The following is a 16393-nucleotide window of genomic DNA, read 5'->3' on the forward strand; positions in this document are numbered from 1 at the left end:
GTAGGACTTTTATGAGTTTGGGAAGGGGGAGTTACAGGAGATTGTGACATAGGTACAGTGACCCAATCATAATGGTACAACAGTATTGGCAGCAGCTCTAACCATACACACTGTTCAGAGCGTTTGTTACTTTTGGCAGGACCCAATTACAACATTTAGGGTATCTTTGAAATTAACCAATTACAGAGCGAGTTCAGGGTCTTGTTTGGTGACTATGGGGTTAACTTTAACACTAGGTGACAGGGGCTTATCTAAAGTTCCCATCTGCAGGCCTTACCCTTAGGAATGTGGGGAGAGGTAGCTGGACTTTCCTGATTGGATACCCCCCGGCAATGTATGACTGTCAAATGGCCAAATGGTTCCGAAGAGACTGACCTTAGACCTTTTAGCTTAGAGGAGGAAACAAAGCCAGTCATGGCGTCTGTTAGGTTCAGACTCCTGTTCTTATAGATAAAAACTTAAAAATCTCCATAACCAAACAGCTGGATTTATAAGGCAGTGTCACGTGGATAGAAGTCTCAGCTCAAGCTCTGACTCCAGCTCTGCTATTACCTTCCTGCGTGACACTGAATAAGCAACGTCCCCTCCAGTCCTCAGTTTCCTCACTTATAAAAATGGGGGTGGGGTGGACCAGATGTCAACATTCTGCAAATGGAAGCACAAAACCAATGGGGTTCAATATTTCGATTAATCATAGGCTGTCTAGATACGGCATTCGCTCTGCTGATGGAAAAAATCCAGCTTCCAGTCTTTGGTTTTGTGACGATGTCTTTAAAATATGGGAGATCAAAGTCTTTATTGAAATTTGTAATAAGGAATCATCAAATGCCATGACTTTTAAAGACATTGTGGCAGATCTTAGAGAAACATACCTTGAAAAGTAAACACTTCATACTATGTGGAGAATGAGGATTGGCTCCTTTCATTCCACCAAAAGCTGTAATTTCACTAAGAGCCATCACTTAAGTGTTTGCAGAGACCTGTCACCTTCAAAGCATCGCGCTCCTATCGCAGGTGTTTGAGATAGAGGTGACCCACACCCCTCCTTTTATCCACAAGAGAACTGTGCTGGTCATTTCTTGTCTGGAATGTTCATCTTTGCTTTGGGGCCCTGGGACACACTCCCATTCATCTCTGCAGTACCCCTGACATGGACAGAGTGGGATCAATGCATATTTCACCTGGCTGTATTAACACCTTTTTGGTGCATAATTGGTCAGCCTGACTATACATTAATCCAAAACAGCACTTCTAACAGACAAGTAACTGGGAGACCCTTGATCTCAGAGCTCTGCCTTCATATGTGATGAAGGGTGTCGGGGGTGTAGTTTGGAGTGTCTTCTGAGGAGGGAGGCTACAAGGCATAGGGCCTCCTGTCTGCTGGATGGCTCACCAACACCAGGAGGGCTGTGCTCAATAGCAGGCACAGGGGTGGTGAGAAAACTACCCTCCCAGGGGTGTCAAACCTTTAGAACAGACACTCATGCCGAATTTTCTGAGAAAGTGTTCAAACGACAGATTTCCCTTGACTTTGGTGTAAACCACTGAGTTGGTGAACAGTGGCTTGGCCCCACTCCTGTGGAAGAGACAAAAGACACCCTTGCCTGGGACTTTGGTCTACTGCCTGTGCCTTTCTTTCTTTAAATAAAAACGCGGCACCACTAGGGAGCCTGCTGTAAGAGCCAAGGTGTTTGCCTCCAGCCCTGCACCATTAACGCTTCCCGGCAGCTTCTGGAAGCCCCAGCCCATCTCTACAGATGCCCTGCTGCACAGTGCTCCTCGGACACGCAGTTCCTGAGGCCCCACTGCTTACCCGACACTGTATTAGACAAGGTTCTCGTAGAGTGTCCATCGTTGCTTTCCTAAGACCACAGAAGAAGTACTTGCTTAGGAAGGAGGTTATTCATATGAGGTAAGATGTCCCCGTTGGCCATTCCAGTTGCCGTCCCCCACCCCAACGACATCCCCTTTCCTCAGAGGGAATAACATACTCTTTGCCATGTGCCCATGAGGTGGATACACACATACGGAAGTGTTAATATTCTATAATGTTTCTGTATATTTCAGTAGCATAGATAGCTTTGTTTAACCAAAATGAGATAGCACTGTAATACTATCTGCATCTTGCCTTTTTTTTTTTACCCAACATTTACTCATTCATAACCTCTAATGTCAGCGTATGTAGAATTATGTTACTCTTTAATGGCGGCATAGTACCATATGAGATTTAACCATTCCCCTGTTGGTAGACATTTGGGTCTCTAATTTTTCACTATTACAGAAACCCTTAGAGAACAGCCTTGTAACATATGCTTGCAGGCATCTGGCCATGTTTATTAATAATTACATTGCATTTGTTTAAAGATGTATTCCCCTGACATGCACACGTACCCACGCAGCCCTGTCTGAACTGTAAGGTTAATTCACTGGAAATCTCTTAAATCCTCGGTACCCCCTTCACACTTACCTATTCACATTTGTGCTTTAAGAACTAGACATGTTTTCTTCGTGTACCTAGCACCCTGCTTCAGGACGGGATGTTGCCTACAGCTGTCCCCAGGGATCCAGGAGCAAGGCTGCTGCTTTCTGTAGCCTGTGCTTCCTGGACCTGACTGCCCTGAGTTCCAACACTCTCAAGCCCCGTTAGCTGGAGGCAGGAAGTTGAATTCTGCTAAATACCGCTCAAAGAAACATAGAGTGTTTGGGGTGTTTTTTTTTTGTAAACACTGAAGCCCTCCCCTCTGGCCCTTCTGTGTGGGCGTGTTAAGTTTCTAGGGCTGCTGTAACAAATTACCACAAGCTTGGTGGTTTAAGGCAGCAGAAACATATTCTCACAGGTCTGGAGGCCAAAATCAGAAATCAGTTTCACAGCCCCAATTCCAGGTGTCAGCAAGGCCACATGCCCTGCGGAGAGAAGCTATTTTGTGGGGGATCTGTTCCTTGCCTCTTCCAGCTTCTGGTGGCGGCTGGCTTTCCTTGGCCTGTGGCTGCATCAGTCCAGTCTTCAAGGCCGGCATCTCTGGATTTCTCTCTGCTCCGTCTTCACAGGGCCTTGTCTGTGTGGTTCAAATCTCCCTTTCTCTCCCTCGAAGGACCCGCGTGACTGCACTAGGGCCCTCTAGACAATCCCGGATAATCTCTTCATCTCAAGATCCTCAATCACATCGGCAACGACCCTTTCCCAAATAAGGCAACATCTGCGGGTTCCAGGGATTAGGAGCTGATTTCTTTGGAGGACATTATTCAGCCTGTTGCAATTTCCAGCCTGTTTTCCAACACACTTTAACTGCTAGAGCACCTTGATGTTTCCTGTGGACTCTTTAGAAGGGTGTGTTTTCATTCATGAGACGGCGGAAATAGATGTTACTTTATTCCGTGCATTGAAAAATGGGCTAGAAAGTCAGGGTCAGACAAAATCTCTGCCTCTGACTTTCCTTTAACTGGAGACTACGTGACTTGAGCTGCATGTACAACCGCTGTAAGTTAGGTTACAAACGTGCCCGTCTTCCCTTTGTAATTTGGAAATACTTCCCTGTACAATAGTTTGCATGCCCTAGCTTCAAGGAAGTGGAGAAGCTGTCCTACCGTACCCCCTGCAGATCACAGCGTATCCAGACCATGACATTCGTCTTTTAAATCTGCCCAGAAGAGGTGCAGACAAGTTGTTGTTAAAAACTATGCAGGGAGTTGGGCAATATTAAGGACCTAAGGCCTGGAGAAGCACAGGTGGTTGGTGGCATTAAAATACAGGGATGAGGTTGGTGAGCACACATTTAACTGACAGAGTGTGGCTGCTCTTTCAGACTCTCCAGGCCTCCCTGTGAAAGGGATATTACGGTTTGGGACTTGGCCCCGCCCTTGCCATGTGAATGCTAATGTCTCATACTTCCATTTCCCAATTTCACAGCAGACCTGCATGCTCATAAGTTAAACTGCATCGCTCAGCAGTATCGTGTGCATTCTAGGATTTTGTCCAAAATGGCCCAAACTACTGCCTATTTCAGCAGAACTCCCTTTGGCCACTGCCTGTTAATATATTACAGAGGCATTCGGACAGTGATTTGAGCGTGTAGAGCAGGCAGGTAGAGCATGCACTTCCCTGCACAGAGGTGTGCGAGCACACAGGAGAATGAGTGTGGGGAGATGTCGGCTGCCTTGGTTCGAACAGAGGGTGGCACGGAGGCGGACCTTCCGCACCAGAAACAGAAGGGATGTGTCTGCCAGCCTAGGCCACCTTCTCGTAAAGAATCTTGGAGGTTAATGGCCAGAGTTAAAAACCTAACAGATCCATCGAAAGACGTGAGGTAGAGAGCCATGAATATGGCTGGCTTTTGTCACTTTCTAGGTCAGCGAGGGGAGCTTACACACACACCGAAGTGCCCACCACTGATCCATGTTGCCAAAGGGAAAGGAAGTACAGTAGAGCTCTGTTTCCCAAAAGATTAGACACTGTTACTTTGGTCATCAAAATAATACGTGCACATGGCTTTTTAAAAATTCAACTAATGCGGAAGGGCTTTTAATATAAAGTTACAGCTCCATCCCTACCTCCCAACAATAGCGTCTTTGGTCTTTTTAAATTATTTTGTGGGTTAAATGCACAACTCTGAATTGTATCTAGAAAAGAGAGCCATTGAGTCCCATTATGAAAGATTGACGTAACTCATTTGTAGTTCTCACCCTTCCTCCTTTCTCTCGTTTTTGATGGCCCTGTTGTTAATTCTTTTGTTGGTTACCTTCTTACTTAAAAAAATATATACTTCTATCTCTTGAGTGACATACCCAATATCCATTCCTCCCTTCTTCTTTACAAACAAACCCAGCTTTGTTGAGAGCAGCAGTGGGCCATCCAAAAAAACAGACTTTTCAGTTTAGGATTTAGTCACTTTTATTCTTTGGATAGGAGTGGCCATGTCACTGGGTTCTGGATTAAGAATAAGCAGAAGTTGTTGGGCTGTGCTTCTGGAAAGTTCTTTATAAGGGGACTGACTCAACAGGTAGGCCTCTTTTGCCCTTCTCTCTTCTTCTTTCTTCTTACTTGGAACACAAATATGATGGCTGGAGCTACAGCAGCCATCATGTGGTCATGAGACAATCTTGAGGGTAGATGGAAGGCATATTACAAGAATGACAGAGAAATTTAAAAGGATTCTGGGATGTTGATTAAAAACTATGCAGATATCAGACTGCCCAGATATCAGAGCTCTGTACTATCCCTGACCTTCCTACCTTCCCAAGATTTTATAGGAGAGAAGTTTATGCCCTGGCTTGTGTAAAGAACTATTTCCCCCATATCTCAAACAACCAAATCTGTTTTTTGTTGTTGTTGTTGATAAACTAACCAGTGCCTAGACTTTCTATAAGGTAAAAGGAAAACCCTGTGCTTTCCCCCTTCTTCTCATCATTCTTTCCTCAACCACTTCCCTTTGGTAGCTGTATTCTTACATTGCCAAGAGGCTAACATCATCTTTCTATTCTGTAATCACAGTTAAGCCTTCTGTGCCTTTTCACTAGATTGACTCTAAAAGATGGACACCATTAAATAGGATTTAAATCATTATGACCACATAAATATTCACTCCAGGGTCAAGTAGCCCTGGACCACTCATAGGGAAATTCCTACTACCAGGGTCAAATGTTATTTTCTTTTCTCATATTCCATAAAGAGCTTAAAATTATGTCACATTTTAATTTACATTATTTTTGGACCACATAAAGTAGTTTCATTTTTTATTTGGATTTGGTGGGGAGTGGGGGGGGAGGGTGGTTATAGTTGAGAGAGAAATACTCTCACCATAACCCCATTTGACCAGCATCTCTGGCCTCTCCTTTCTATTTTCAGAAAGGCCCACACCTTCCTATCCTGCCCAGTTCTCTCCAGCCTATACACTCATCCTAGCTTCACCATCCTCCTGGGTTGGATCCCTGTCTTCTACTTTTATTGGTTTTCCTTTCTTGTTTTGCTAGAACACTACTCCAAAGAGCTACTTAAGAAAGAGTACGCAAGAGGTAAATTTTAAATCCATTCATGTATAAAAATATATTTCTTCTATCTACATTCTTAATTATCTAGCCAGAGAGAGAATTCAGGATTCAAAGTCCTCTTCTTCTCAGAAGTATGCACACATTGCTCATTGTCTTTTGCATCTAATGTTGCAAATGAAGGGTTAGATGCCATCTTATTTTCAGCCTTTTGTCTATGAACTTTCTTTTGTTCATTCCCTAGAAATCTTTAGTGTCTTTTCTTCTTAGTGTTCTGATACTTCAAGTCCAGTGTAGTCTCAGTTAGGTTGATTTTGGTTGCAAGTAACAGAACACCAACTCAAACTAGCTTAATGTTAAAAAGGGGATTTAGTGGTTCATGTAATTTAAATGCCCTAGAAAGTATAGACTTTAGAAGCAGTTCAGTCAAGACTCTGGCTCCATTTCTTTAATTCTTTTGGTTTAGGCAACTGGGCATGTCTCAAAACAGCCTTGAAAGGACAGAAAACCAGGAGTCAAGGCAGATCGATGAGCAATGTGGTGCAAGCAGAGTCTGGCATTGGAGAAGGCTTAACAAAGGAGACCTTTTGTTTTAAAATTGTAATTGTGGTAAATTACATGCAACAGAAAATTTACCGTCTTAGCCATGTGTAAGTGTATAGTTCAGTAGTGTTAAGTACATTCATACTCTTGTGCAACCATCTCCAAAACTCTTTCATGTTGCAAAACTGAAACTATACCCACTACATTAACAACTCCCCATTCCCTCCTGCCTCCAGCCCCTGGCCACCACCATCATACTTTCTGTCTCTATGAGTTTGACCACTCTAGGTGGTACTCAGATATATATGGAGTCATACAGTAGTTATCTTTTTGTGACTGATTGACTTCACTGAGCATAATGTCCTCATCTTCTAACATATGTCAGATTTTTTCCTTTTGAAGACTGAATATCCCACTGTATGTGTATTATGTGTATGCATCCATATACACACATCAAAAATAAGTTATTCATAACCATTTTGTTTGTTCATCTGTGGACACTTGGGTTGCTTACACCTGTGGGCTACTGTCAACAATGCTGCTGTGAACACTGATGTACAAGGATCCGTTCGTGTGGCTGCTCTCATTCCTCTGGGTGCCTACTCAGAAGTGGAATTGCTGGATCATATGATAATTCTATTTTTAATCTTTGGAGGAGCCTCCAAACTGTTTTTCACAGTGGCTGCACCATTTTACCTTCCCCCCACGAGTGCACAAAGGTTCCAGTTTCTCCACATCCTCACCAACACTTACTAGTTTTTTGGACAATAGTCATCATGTATGTGAGGTGGTATCTCATGGTAGATTGACTTGCATATCCTTAGTGATTACTAATGTTGAGCATCTCCTCATGTGTTTATTAGTCATTTGTATATCTTTTTTAGACAAATGTTCAGGTCCTCTGCCTGTTTTTTAACTGGGTTATTTATTTTGTCATTATTGAGTTAAGGAGACCTTCTGTGGTTGGCCTGATGTGTGCTGGGAGCTGGGGAAACAAGGGTTAGTAGGTGGGAGCGGGTAGAGAGGGCATTCTGGGCAGAGACCAGCAGGAAGGAAACGCAGAGACGGCAGCGCGGTGTGTTCAGGCTTCCTCAAGTCACCAGGCTGTGCTGGACCACAGGCACAGGTAGGCAAGCAGTCAGCCCCGAAGCAGGAAAGGCACAGCTGCCCCCACCTGTGGAGAGAAGCAAGGAGCCAGTGAGGGTGTAAAAGTCCCCTGAGATACAAAGCTACCCTCAGAAAGGTCCCTGCAGCCGATGCCTGTGGGGACAGTGAATGCAGTTGAGAGGGGTCTGTGAAGAGGCTCAGGAGGCAGCTTCCCCTGAGGTTAGATTCTGAGGCCACAGTGTCAACGAAAACTCATGTTTGTTCAAAATGGTCCCTGGAAGATTCCCAGTATAGCCCCACATTGGAGTTCAACGTACCATCCTTTCCCAGGACTTACAGAGTGGGAGGTCCTCCGACATAGTTGCGGTCTCTCCTCAGCTACCACCCAGGTGAAGTAGCTGCCTTGACTTTAGGGGCCACGTTATGTCTTTACACACTGGAGTCACACTTGGCCCACCAAGGTGCACACACCGGGAGGAGAAGAATTGGAGCCTCTTGAGATGGATCTGTTTGGATGCTTACGGACACTGCAGTTGAAGAAATGACCAGCAGTAGCTGTGTCAGTAAAGGTATTTTAGCAGCTCACATAATAAAGTCTAAAGAGAGGCTATACCAGGTTATTGCAGCAACTTAATGAGACCAAGTCTCTGGGTTGCCCTTCACCTCTGCAGTTCTCTAGGCCTTAACCGTCACTGGAGGGCTGTGGCAGCCCCAAGCGTCCCATCTAGACATCACAGCATCCATGGCAGAAAGAGGAGGCAGGGGGAAGGACCTGCTTGTCTTTGGACTTTGAAAAAATTTCCCCATAGCCTCCAGGCACTTCCTCTTATATCTCATTGGCCAGGGTTGGGTCACATGCTCATGCCTGACCAATCACAGGCAAAGGAGGTGGCCTGCCATGGTGGGTGTGGTGCTATGGTTCCTATCTGGATCTCTGCTCCTTGTAACTGAAACTGAACAAAGTCAAGTTTCTTGGTAAGGAGAGAGGGGAGTCGCTGTGCTGCAGGAAGGACTGGTACATTCTCTGCCCCATCACACTCCCTGTGGAACATCTGCTCCCGGAAGACAGTGAGCTTAAATCATTTCATTTTAACTATACTTTATTTTACGCTTAAATTATTTTATTGATTTAGTGAGGCCAGCCCATGTAAAAGAATTCACATAAACTAGAAGGCTGTGGGATGAAACTTTACTGTCTCAATTTTGGAGTTGATATGTGCAGATGTCTGCATCTGGCTTTACCCTTCACTTCTGGGCATCAGGTTCTCTTTTCTTCTTCTGCCCTGACTGGATTCTAGCTCTGCCCATTGATCCTGAGACCCTGGGAATCTGCCTGTCCCCCTGGGGCCAGGACCATCCTCATCTGGACCTTAGGCAGCCTCTGTGCCCAAGCCCCCATGCTGTGGCATGCACACCCATGGGTCATCATGTATTACAAGGCCTATAGAAACCAGTGTGAGCCAAAGTTTGTACCAGATAAATACATTACTTTTTCAGAAGTCATAAAATCAAATTAACTTCTTTGTTGCTGTTTTAATTCACACTTAGTAAAGCAAATCAATAAGTCCTGACTGGGAGGGAGCCTGGTGCAGGTCAGCTGGAGGGTCGTGTCTGACGTGGTGGGCTTCTTGAGCTGCCCCAGCCCAGGCCGGAGTTGGCCAGAAATCCCTGATTCTGTACTGCGCAGGGGTGGATGAACACAAATGGTGGGTTTATTTGGACTCTTCTTGCAGGAACAGGTAGAATCTGTCACGGACACGGGTGTCTTTACACAGGGTTGGCACGTATGAATCCCGTTCCCTCTCTCTGTGATGGAAAAGTTTCCTCCTCCCCTGGAAGCAATGTAGGTGCTGTAGTCCTAATGGGTCTCTTTAGTTCATCTTCATGGCCTCCAAGGAGGAGCTTGGGTTGTCCTCATTTTTTAGAAGACTGAAGGGCTTATTCAAGGTCTCAGGGTTTGGAAATGCCAAGCCTTTTCCATTCCAGAGGTCCCCCAAGTGCAAGCACAGGCAGCCTCACTTCAAGGCGAGAAGTGCCCGATGCCCTTCACTCTTTGAATGCACATGCCCTTGTGTGCACAAGAAATGCATGGGCTTTGGTGGGGACATGGGCAGGGAATGACCTGCCAGTCTTCCTAGTGGATTTTGAAGCAGTAACAGAGGGAAGAAACAAAGTAAGGTTTGTCTGTTCAAGAATCACAGGGTCTGCAGCATTTCTATGAACTGCCCACTCTTTGGGCCTAATTTCCAGCCAACACAAAAGCACTTATGCATAACATTGAATATATGTGGGATGAACTTGGTTAAAGATTTTAATTAATCACATCTCCAAATGCAGGTCTGTTCTGATTTCATAGATCACTGCCCAGATTTGCAGTTATCTGCTCATGACTATGGCAGTCTGCTTATAGCTCAATAAAGAAGGGCAAATGAACTGCGTGGCTTATAATTTCTAGGGGAAATTCTATTACATGACATGGAAAAGGATTGCCCTAGCCCAGGTTGTGTTGTGCCCAGTGATGGTCCCAAATGAATGCCTATCCTTGAGCAGCAAGGCTCTTGCCTGTGTCTTCCCTGATTTGGCTCACCGGGTCTCAGCTGGCTTGTTCTGCCCTCATGGAGAGGCTGGCCAGCGCGCCACCTTTCCAGGCATTTTGGGATCTTCCTGTCACCTCCTGTTGGCCTGAGGAACTTGATGGCAGTGGCAGCTTGTTTTCACTTTTAGTGAATGAACAAGCAAGCTAAACACCTTTGCCTTCTTTGTTAGAATTTTTGTGTTTGATTTTAGGACTGGTCCTAAAATTCCATCCAAGGGGACTTAGGATGGAATGGAAAGCAGTTAGATAGTGCAGACATGGGGAGGGTGTTGGAAGGTAAGTGGTGAGGCTGATGAAACAGGTCATGACCAGATTGTAAAGGGCCATGGGTGTCTGCTAAGGAGTTTCGTTACCTACAATTGATTGGGTGACAGGGAAAGCATTTTAAAAGATCCCTTGGGCACCTGAGCAGAGATGGGGCGAGGAGGTGACACTGGGGACAGGTTAAGAGTTCACTCAGGTCCAAATGAGAAATAATGAGCCCCAATCGAAGGCAAGGATTGCGGTGTTTGAGAGAGGGATGGATAATAAAGATATTGCAAAGGTGGAACTGACAGGCTGTCAAGGCAGGGAGGAAGAAGAGCCCAGATGGCTGCCAGTTTTGTTCTTTGAGCACTAGAGGGGCCGTGGCTCCGTCCTCTACCATCATTATGGACAGCTCTGCATTTCCTGCCAAACAGGGACTCTCCCCAGGCTGTCGAGGGTGTGGGACTGCTTTCCCAATACTAACTGTGGCTCATTGCCCACTGTTGGACCTGAGCAGGGCCCTGGACACATATCCAGGATGGGGCAGGGGCAGAGGCAGGAAATGGACAGAGGAGTCAAACGCTGCTTCTGAGGTGCAAATCAGGACCCGGGGTGGAGCCCAGCCAAGGTGGCAGACACAGTTTATGGAGTAAAAGCAAAATTCAGTTCCACAAGGGAGCTGATACCCCTGAAAGGGAGCCAGAAATTTGCATGGAGTAGAGCAAGCCAGGGAGTGCTGGGTATTGGAAGCGAGAATAGAGTTGCTTCAGCCTAGACCATGCCAGGAGGTGACCGGGGCTCTCTGGCTCTCATTTTGATCTACTTTTCACTTTTACCTTGTCCCCCAGTGAATAAGGTGAGTATTCCTTATTTGCATTTCACTCTGTGTTAGATCCCTGCCCCTGGGGATTTGGCAGTTAGAGAGTGGAGACTCCATAATATAGACAGAGTGTCAGCTTTAAGAGGTGAGAGGATGGGAACGGTGACTTCTGTGTGGGCTCTCAGGGGAAGCACAGGGGGACAGCTGGCATGAAAGAGACCACCTAGCTCTAGAAAGTGGCATCAGCAGAAGCCCAAGCAGCAGGAACACTCAGAAGACACATCAGATAACAGCAGTTGGTGTCAGCGTGGGGACGGCACGAAGCCCATGTAGGGATTAGAAAGGGTGGTCGGGAGACCATTTGGAGAGGTGGAGTGGGGTTAAAAATCTCCAAAATTCTAATGCCAGACGAAGGACATGGCTAAACAACTAAATGCCAATGGAGGACAAATTACTGAAGATTTTATCACTAGCTTGGCATAAAGACCCACGTTTTATATAGTGTTTGGTGCATGGTAGACACTTGATAATTGATCACGTAGTTTGAGTGCCTTAACCCAAACTTGAGGACTAGTTGATCTGTTTGGATTGGGGCCCTATTGGTGGGGGTGGGGGAGAACTGACTGCAGAGTTTCTTTCACCAAGTATGGAAGCTGCTGCTGGGGGTGGGGTAGGGTCTGACTGGCCCACATCAACAGCCCCTCTCGGGGAACATCATCATGCCCTGATGTGAGAGCCTCACTGACCATGTCTGTACCATGGGACTCTGTCCAGACTGAGACCACGGCACTGTCCTGTTCCTTGTCCATCCTAAGACCTCATGTTGAGCCCTTCCATTACTCTGTGTGATGGCCTGGTGGCTTCTGATAATTCCATGCTCCTTTACTGCTTTCCCTTTGGTGGGGAGGGGAATAGGATGACAAGAGCTTGTTTTTCTTGTTTGCAACTTTTAAAAATCCTAACTGATATAAGAAGATAATAAGATGCTATAGTAGGATGGGTCTCAGTAGTGATGGAAAGTGAAGGTCTCACGTGGGGAATACTGGCCATACTTGGAGGTTCATTGTACTGGGGGGCCAGGATGAAGGATGAAGAAAGGTCATAACTGACTGGCAGGTTTTGATTGAAAGTGATTAGACTAGAAAATAGTGGAATCTTTTTCAGATAAGGGGTGTAGGCAGGTGGAGGGAGGTATAGGAGATGAAGAATTCTGTTTTGAATGCAAGGAAAGGAGCTGGAATTTCTGGAGAACCTCCTATGATCCAGGGACTCTTCTAAGTGCTCTACATGGGTCTACTCTGATTAACCTTTACAACAAGCTGAAAGAGGTACGTGTAATATTTTCATTTCCCAAATGGGTCACTGAGGCTCAGAGAGGTGGATTAACTCACTGTAGTGGGCACAAGGCTATTCACCAAATATATCTGTGTCCTGAAGTTGGAGAGCTAGAGTCAGATTGTATTTTCTAACTCGCTGAAGTTGGGTGGGGTCGTTGGAAGGGACATTGCCAGTTTGAGGCCAAGCATACTATACAATTGCTGGTGAGGGACCTTCTGGAGTCCTTGATTTTCCTCTGCTACAGACCATATTCAGTCTGACCATAGCCAGTCTGACTGCTCCATTGGCTTGAGTCCTGGATTGAGGGGGAAAAAGAGGATCCAGAACAGAGCCCCAACACGCATAGAATGAGCATGTTAATAGAAACATGAAATAGACCTTTATTATTTTAAGCTCCTGAGATTTGGGGATGGCTAATGTACTTCATCTGGTCTCTCCTGACTCATACGCTCAAGGTCACTCAGTTAGGAAGTGCTGGCTAGTCGGCTTTACATCCATGCTTGCTTGGCTTGTTATTAAGTCCATGCCAGGTGGGCATCCATGGACCCGTAGGGGCCCATCAGCAAGGTCAGGGCTAGAGCTGTAGATTTGGTGTCATCCGTATAGTGTGGTAGGGAGTAGAGAGAAAGGAAAGCATGGGGATTTGGTCTGCAGGCTTTAGGGTAAACTTTACTTCCATCATATTCGTTCTCTCATGAGGTTTTGTGGTCGGCTGCACATGTCCTGCTGCTAAGTAGGGCATCTCTGCTGCCCGCCGGGTTCCGCTGGTTCAGAGACTTTGGCGTGAGTTTGTCGACAGCTGCACGCTCATAACATTGCTAAAAACTTCATAAACTCCGAAGCCTGGAAATAGCCCAAGTGATTTGAGGTTTTGCTCACTTGTAAATGTTTGAATATTGTGTCCACAAATTGCAATTTGAGTAACTCCATTTTGAGGCACAGCTGTTATTTGGAAAAGACCCATCTAGGAAGGCGAACTCCTTGCAAAATGATTGTGCTTCATTTTTGTCAAGTATCAGAAAGCCATTAAGTTGCCAAGCCATATGGCAAATGCCCACTCAAAGCAGAGTGTCACAACACACCATAATGAGTCTGGTTTGGCGGGAAGGAGATAGGACAGAGTCTGGATTTTTGTGATCTACAGAAAAGCAGATTCACTGCTGCAGATTTCAGCCTTCTAGAGTCCTGAGTAAGGATTTTTTCCTCCCATGAAAAATTCATATAAAAAATTAAGTTATGGTAGATTTTTTTTCCTTAGGTATATTTTCCCTTTCAAACAATATCCATTTGAGTTTCTGCATGTGAAATATGTTTAACTGGGGCAGTAGAAACTTCTAAAAGTTTACACAGTTTTCATTTCTTCACACGCTAATAAACATTCATTAGGTATCAGTATTCATTAGAATGAAGTTTCACTGTGTATAATAGAAAAATAGAAAATAATGGTGACTCAGAAGATTATTTTTTCCCCCAAGTAAAAGAAACCTGAAGGTAGGCATTCTGGGGCTGGTATGGAAGCATCAGGGTCTTTATGGTCCTGGCTTTCCCTTGGCTTATTCTCTGTAAAACTGGGAGTTGGTCCAGGACAGTTAGATTCTAGCCATCACATTCTAGACAGCACGAGTGTAGAATAGGAGAAAGAAGGGCAGGCCGTCCCCATTTCAGGAGGGTTCTGGAAATATCATGCAACACTTCTGTTCATAGATCTTTGGCCACACCTTAGGCACGTGGCCATATTGTGCCGAAGAGACTGGGGAAAGTGTCTTTAGCCAGCAGGTTACTAGAGAGTCTGTTACTAAAGAGGAAGGCGGAAATGGATATTGGGAGGTTATCAGAAGACTCGATCCTACCTGGGACCATAGTGGTTTGTTTTTCCTGCCAGACTGTAACCTTCTTGAGGATGGGGGCCAGGTTTTGTACCTCTAAGGCACTAGCACAGTCGTTGGTCGGTTGTGATTTTCTTGATCTGCTACTTTGAACTCCTCACTGGAGACGCCAGGCTCTTCTCATCTTCTTCCTCCTCTTCTACCTCTCTGTTCCAGGGTGGCAAGTCAGCTGTAATTCGGGATACGTTTATTCACCAGATGTTCTTTCTGTCAGCAGGACATTAAACTATTTCTCACTATCAAGTCTTAACTCCAGGGACAAGTGATGCTCAGAGCTGAGCTGTTGCATTTGGAGCTAGGTGGAAGATTCTGGCAGTGGTGTGTGGGGACAGCCTACTTTGGGGGCACTCTTGTGTGGGAACATCTCCCAGGCCAGGTTGGTCTGCAAGAGACGTCAAACGGGGGCGGGTGCTAAAGTGACCCTAAGGACTGCCAGGTTTTGATCACGGCTGACTGCAAAAATGAACAAGCTGGTGGAAGTGGGGATGAATATAATGAAAGGAAAGAGGAGCTAATGTTTGTGGAGAACCCCCTCTGGGCCAGGTCCTGGGCTAGGTGGGTTAACGCAGGTAACCCCCAAGACATGATGGCCCTCCAGGGTCTGTGATTTATCTCCATCTCCCATGTGGCTCACTGAGGCTTGGAGAAGTCGTTTAGGCGCTTTACCAGAGTGCAAGCACAAACCCTCTCCTTCCAAGCCTGTTGAAAGACTCAGCCCTGACATGTGGAAAGTCTTCGCACAATGCCTAGGCTTTCTCTCAGGAAACCCAGGAGCTGTGACTCCATTCCACCTTCCTGCAGCAATCGAAATTGGTCCCAACTCCTGAGTGTGGGGTTGCAAGAGACTGCATTCTATTCTTTTGAAAGTTCTCAAAACTGAAGAGCCAGGCTGCCTGCTTTCTTGGGAGTCTCATAATTAGGACAAGTGCGTAATTGGCATGTGTGTTTCCGCCAAGAGGTGGCTGGTGGAGGATCCCCACACTGACAAAGAAGGCTCACTTTTGCTTTAGTTCCCAGCAGCACCATGTGCCCATAGCAACAGCGGGTGAATCCAACAAAGCTGAAAAGAAAAAAGTACCCGGAGTTCGCGTGAAGGTTGATTGCCCTGGAGAAGTTGACATACTCGTGCAGATGGAAATGATTTCCCTAGGTCCTAAAAAATGTGCTCGTCACCCCCAGAAATACAAACTGCATCTCTTGTTTTCTTTAAGATGAGGAGTCTGGTCAAGAGGTCTGTGTAATGAAAGATGTTTGTAGAATCCATTTCCATTCTGCCTGAAGCCATCTGCTTTATGTCTATAATAAACAGGGATGTTTTCAGCCACTTTCCTGGACCAGGTCCTGTTAGAGGCGTTCACCGCAGGGAAAGGTAAATTGACTGCCTCCCAAGAGATGAGCATTAGCACATTACATCTGCAGTGACGGCACTTAACCTTCCTGGCTCGCCTTTCCTTTCTGTGTCTCTGTGACGGCCTGTGACAAATGGGCCAGAGGGTACACACTTAGTTAGAATTTGGTGCATGTGGGGCATCAGCCAGCATCCCATTATCTGGTGATTGAAGTGAGATGTAGGCAGCAGGAAAGGCTGTCCTCAGGGAATCTGGGGAAATGTCTGCCCTTCCCCAGGCAGAGGTGAGGCAGGGGGTCTGGGAAGTAGCCACCTTGGGGCTTCCTGGTACACTATCCTGGGAGCACCTGGGCTCTCTCTGAACCACAAATAGTAAGTCACACCCCTGTTTAAAATCCTTCAGAGGCTACTCATTGCTTCTGAAAGGAAATCAAGTCTCCAGAGATTCCCCCCCCCCCCCGTCCCAGGGGCCTGCAGGATCCCTACACTCACTGCAACCTCAATCTTGAGTCCTCCCCCCCTCCCCA

General features: G+C 46.0%; 1 protein-coding gene and 1 long non-coding RNA gene across 5 annotated transcripts in view; one reads left to right on the plus strand and one right to left on the minus strand.

Moving 5' to 3' along the window:
* NMNAT3 (nicotinamide nucleotide adenylyltransferase 3) overlaps nt 1-16393 on the plus strand; it is a 127128-nt gene that overhangs the window by 37981 nt on the left and 72754 nt on the right. Inside the window, exon 1 of one of the 4 annotated variants that reach the window (XM_029940165.1) lies at nt 8455-8607. The exons of 2 other annotated variants lie outside the window; for them this stretch is intronic. The gene's annotated coding sequence lies outside the window, so the exon portion shown is untranslated. Of the gene's footprint in view, nt 1-8454; nt 8701-16393 lie in introns of those variants that run through there. One more of the 4 variants, XM_029940162.1, reaches the window with a different exon arrangement.
* On the minus strand, nt 7362-8608 carry LOC115292219. The gene is made up of 3 exons (XR_003908870.1): nt 8296-8608; nt 7970-8159; nt 7362-7699 (listed from the first exon to the last, which is right to left on the minus strand). It is a non-coding gene; the product is annotated as an uncharacterized LOC115292219 (long non-coding RNA).

The sequence above is a fragment of the Suricata suricatta genome, chromosome 5, assembly GCF_006229205.1.
Source record: "Suricata suricatta isolate VVHF042 chromosome 5, meerkat_22Aug2017_6uvM2_HiC, whole genome shotgun sequence".
Taxonomy (NCBI): Eukaryota; Metazoa; Chordata; class Mammalia; order Carnivora; family Herpestidae; genus Suricata; species Suricata suricatta.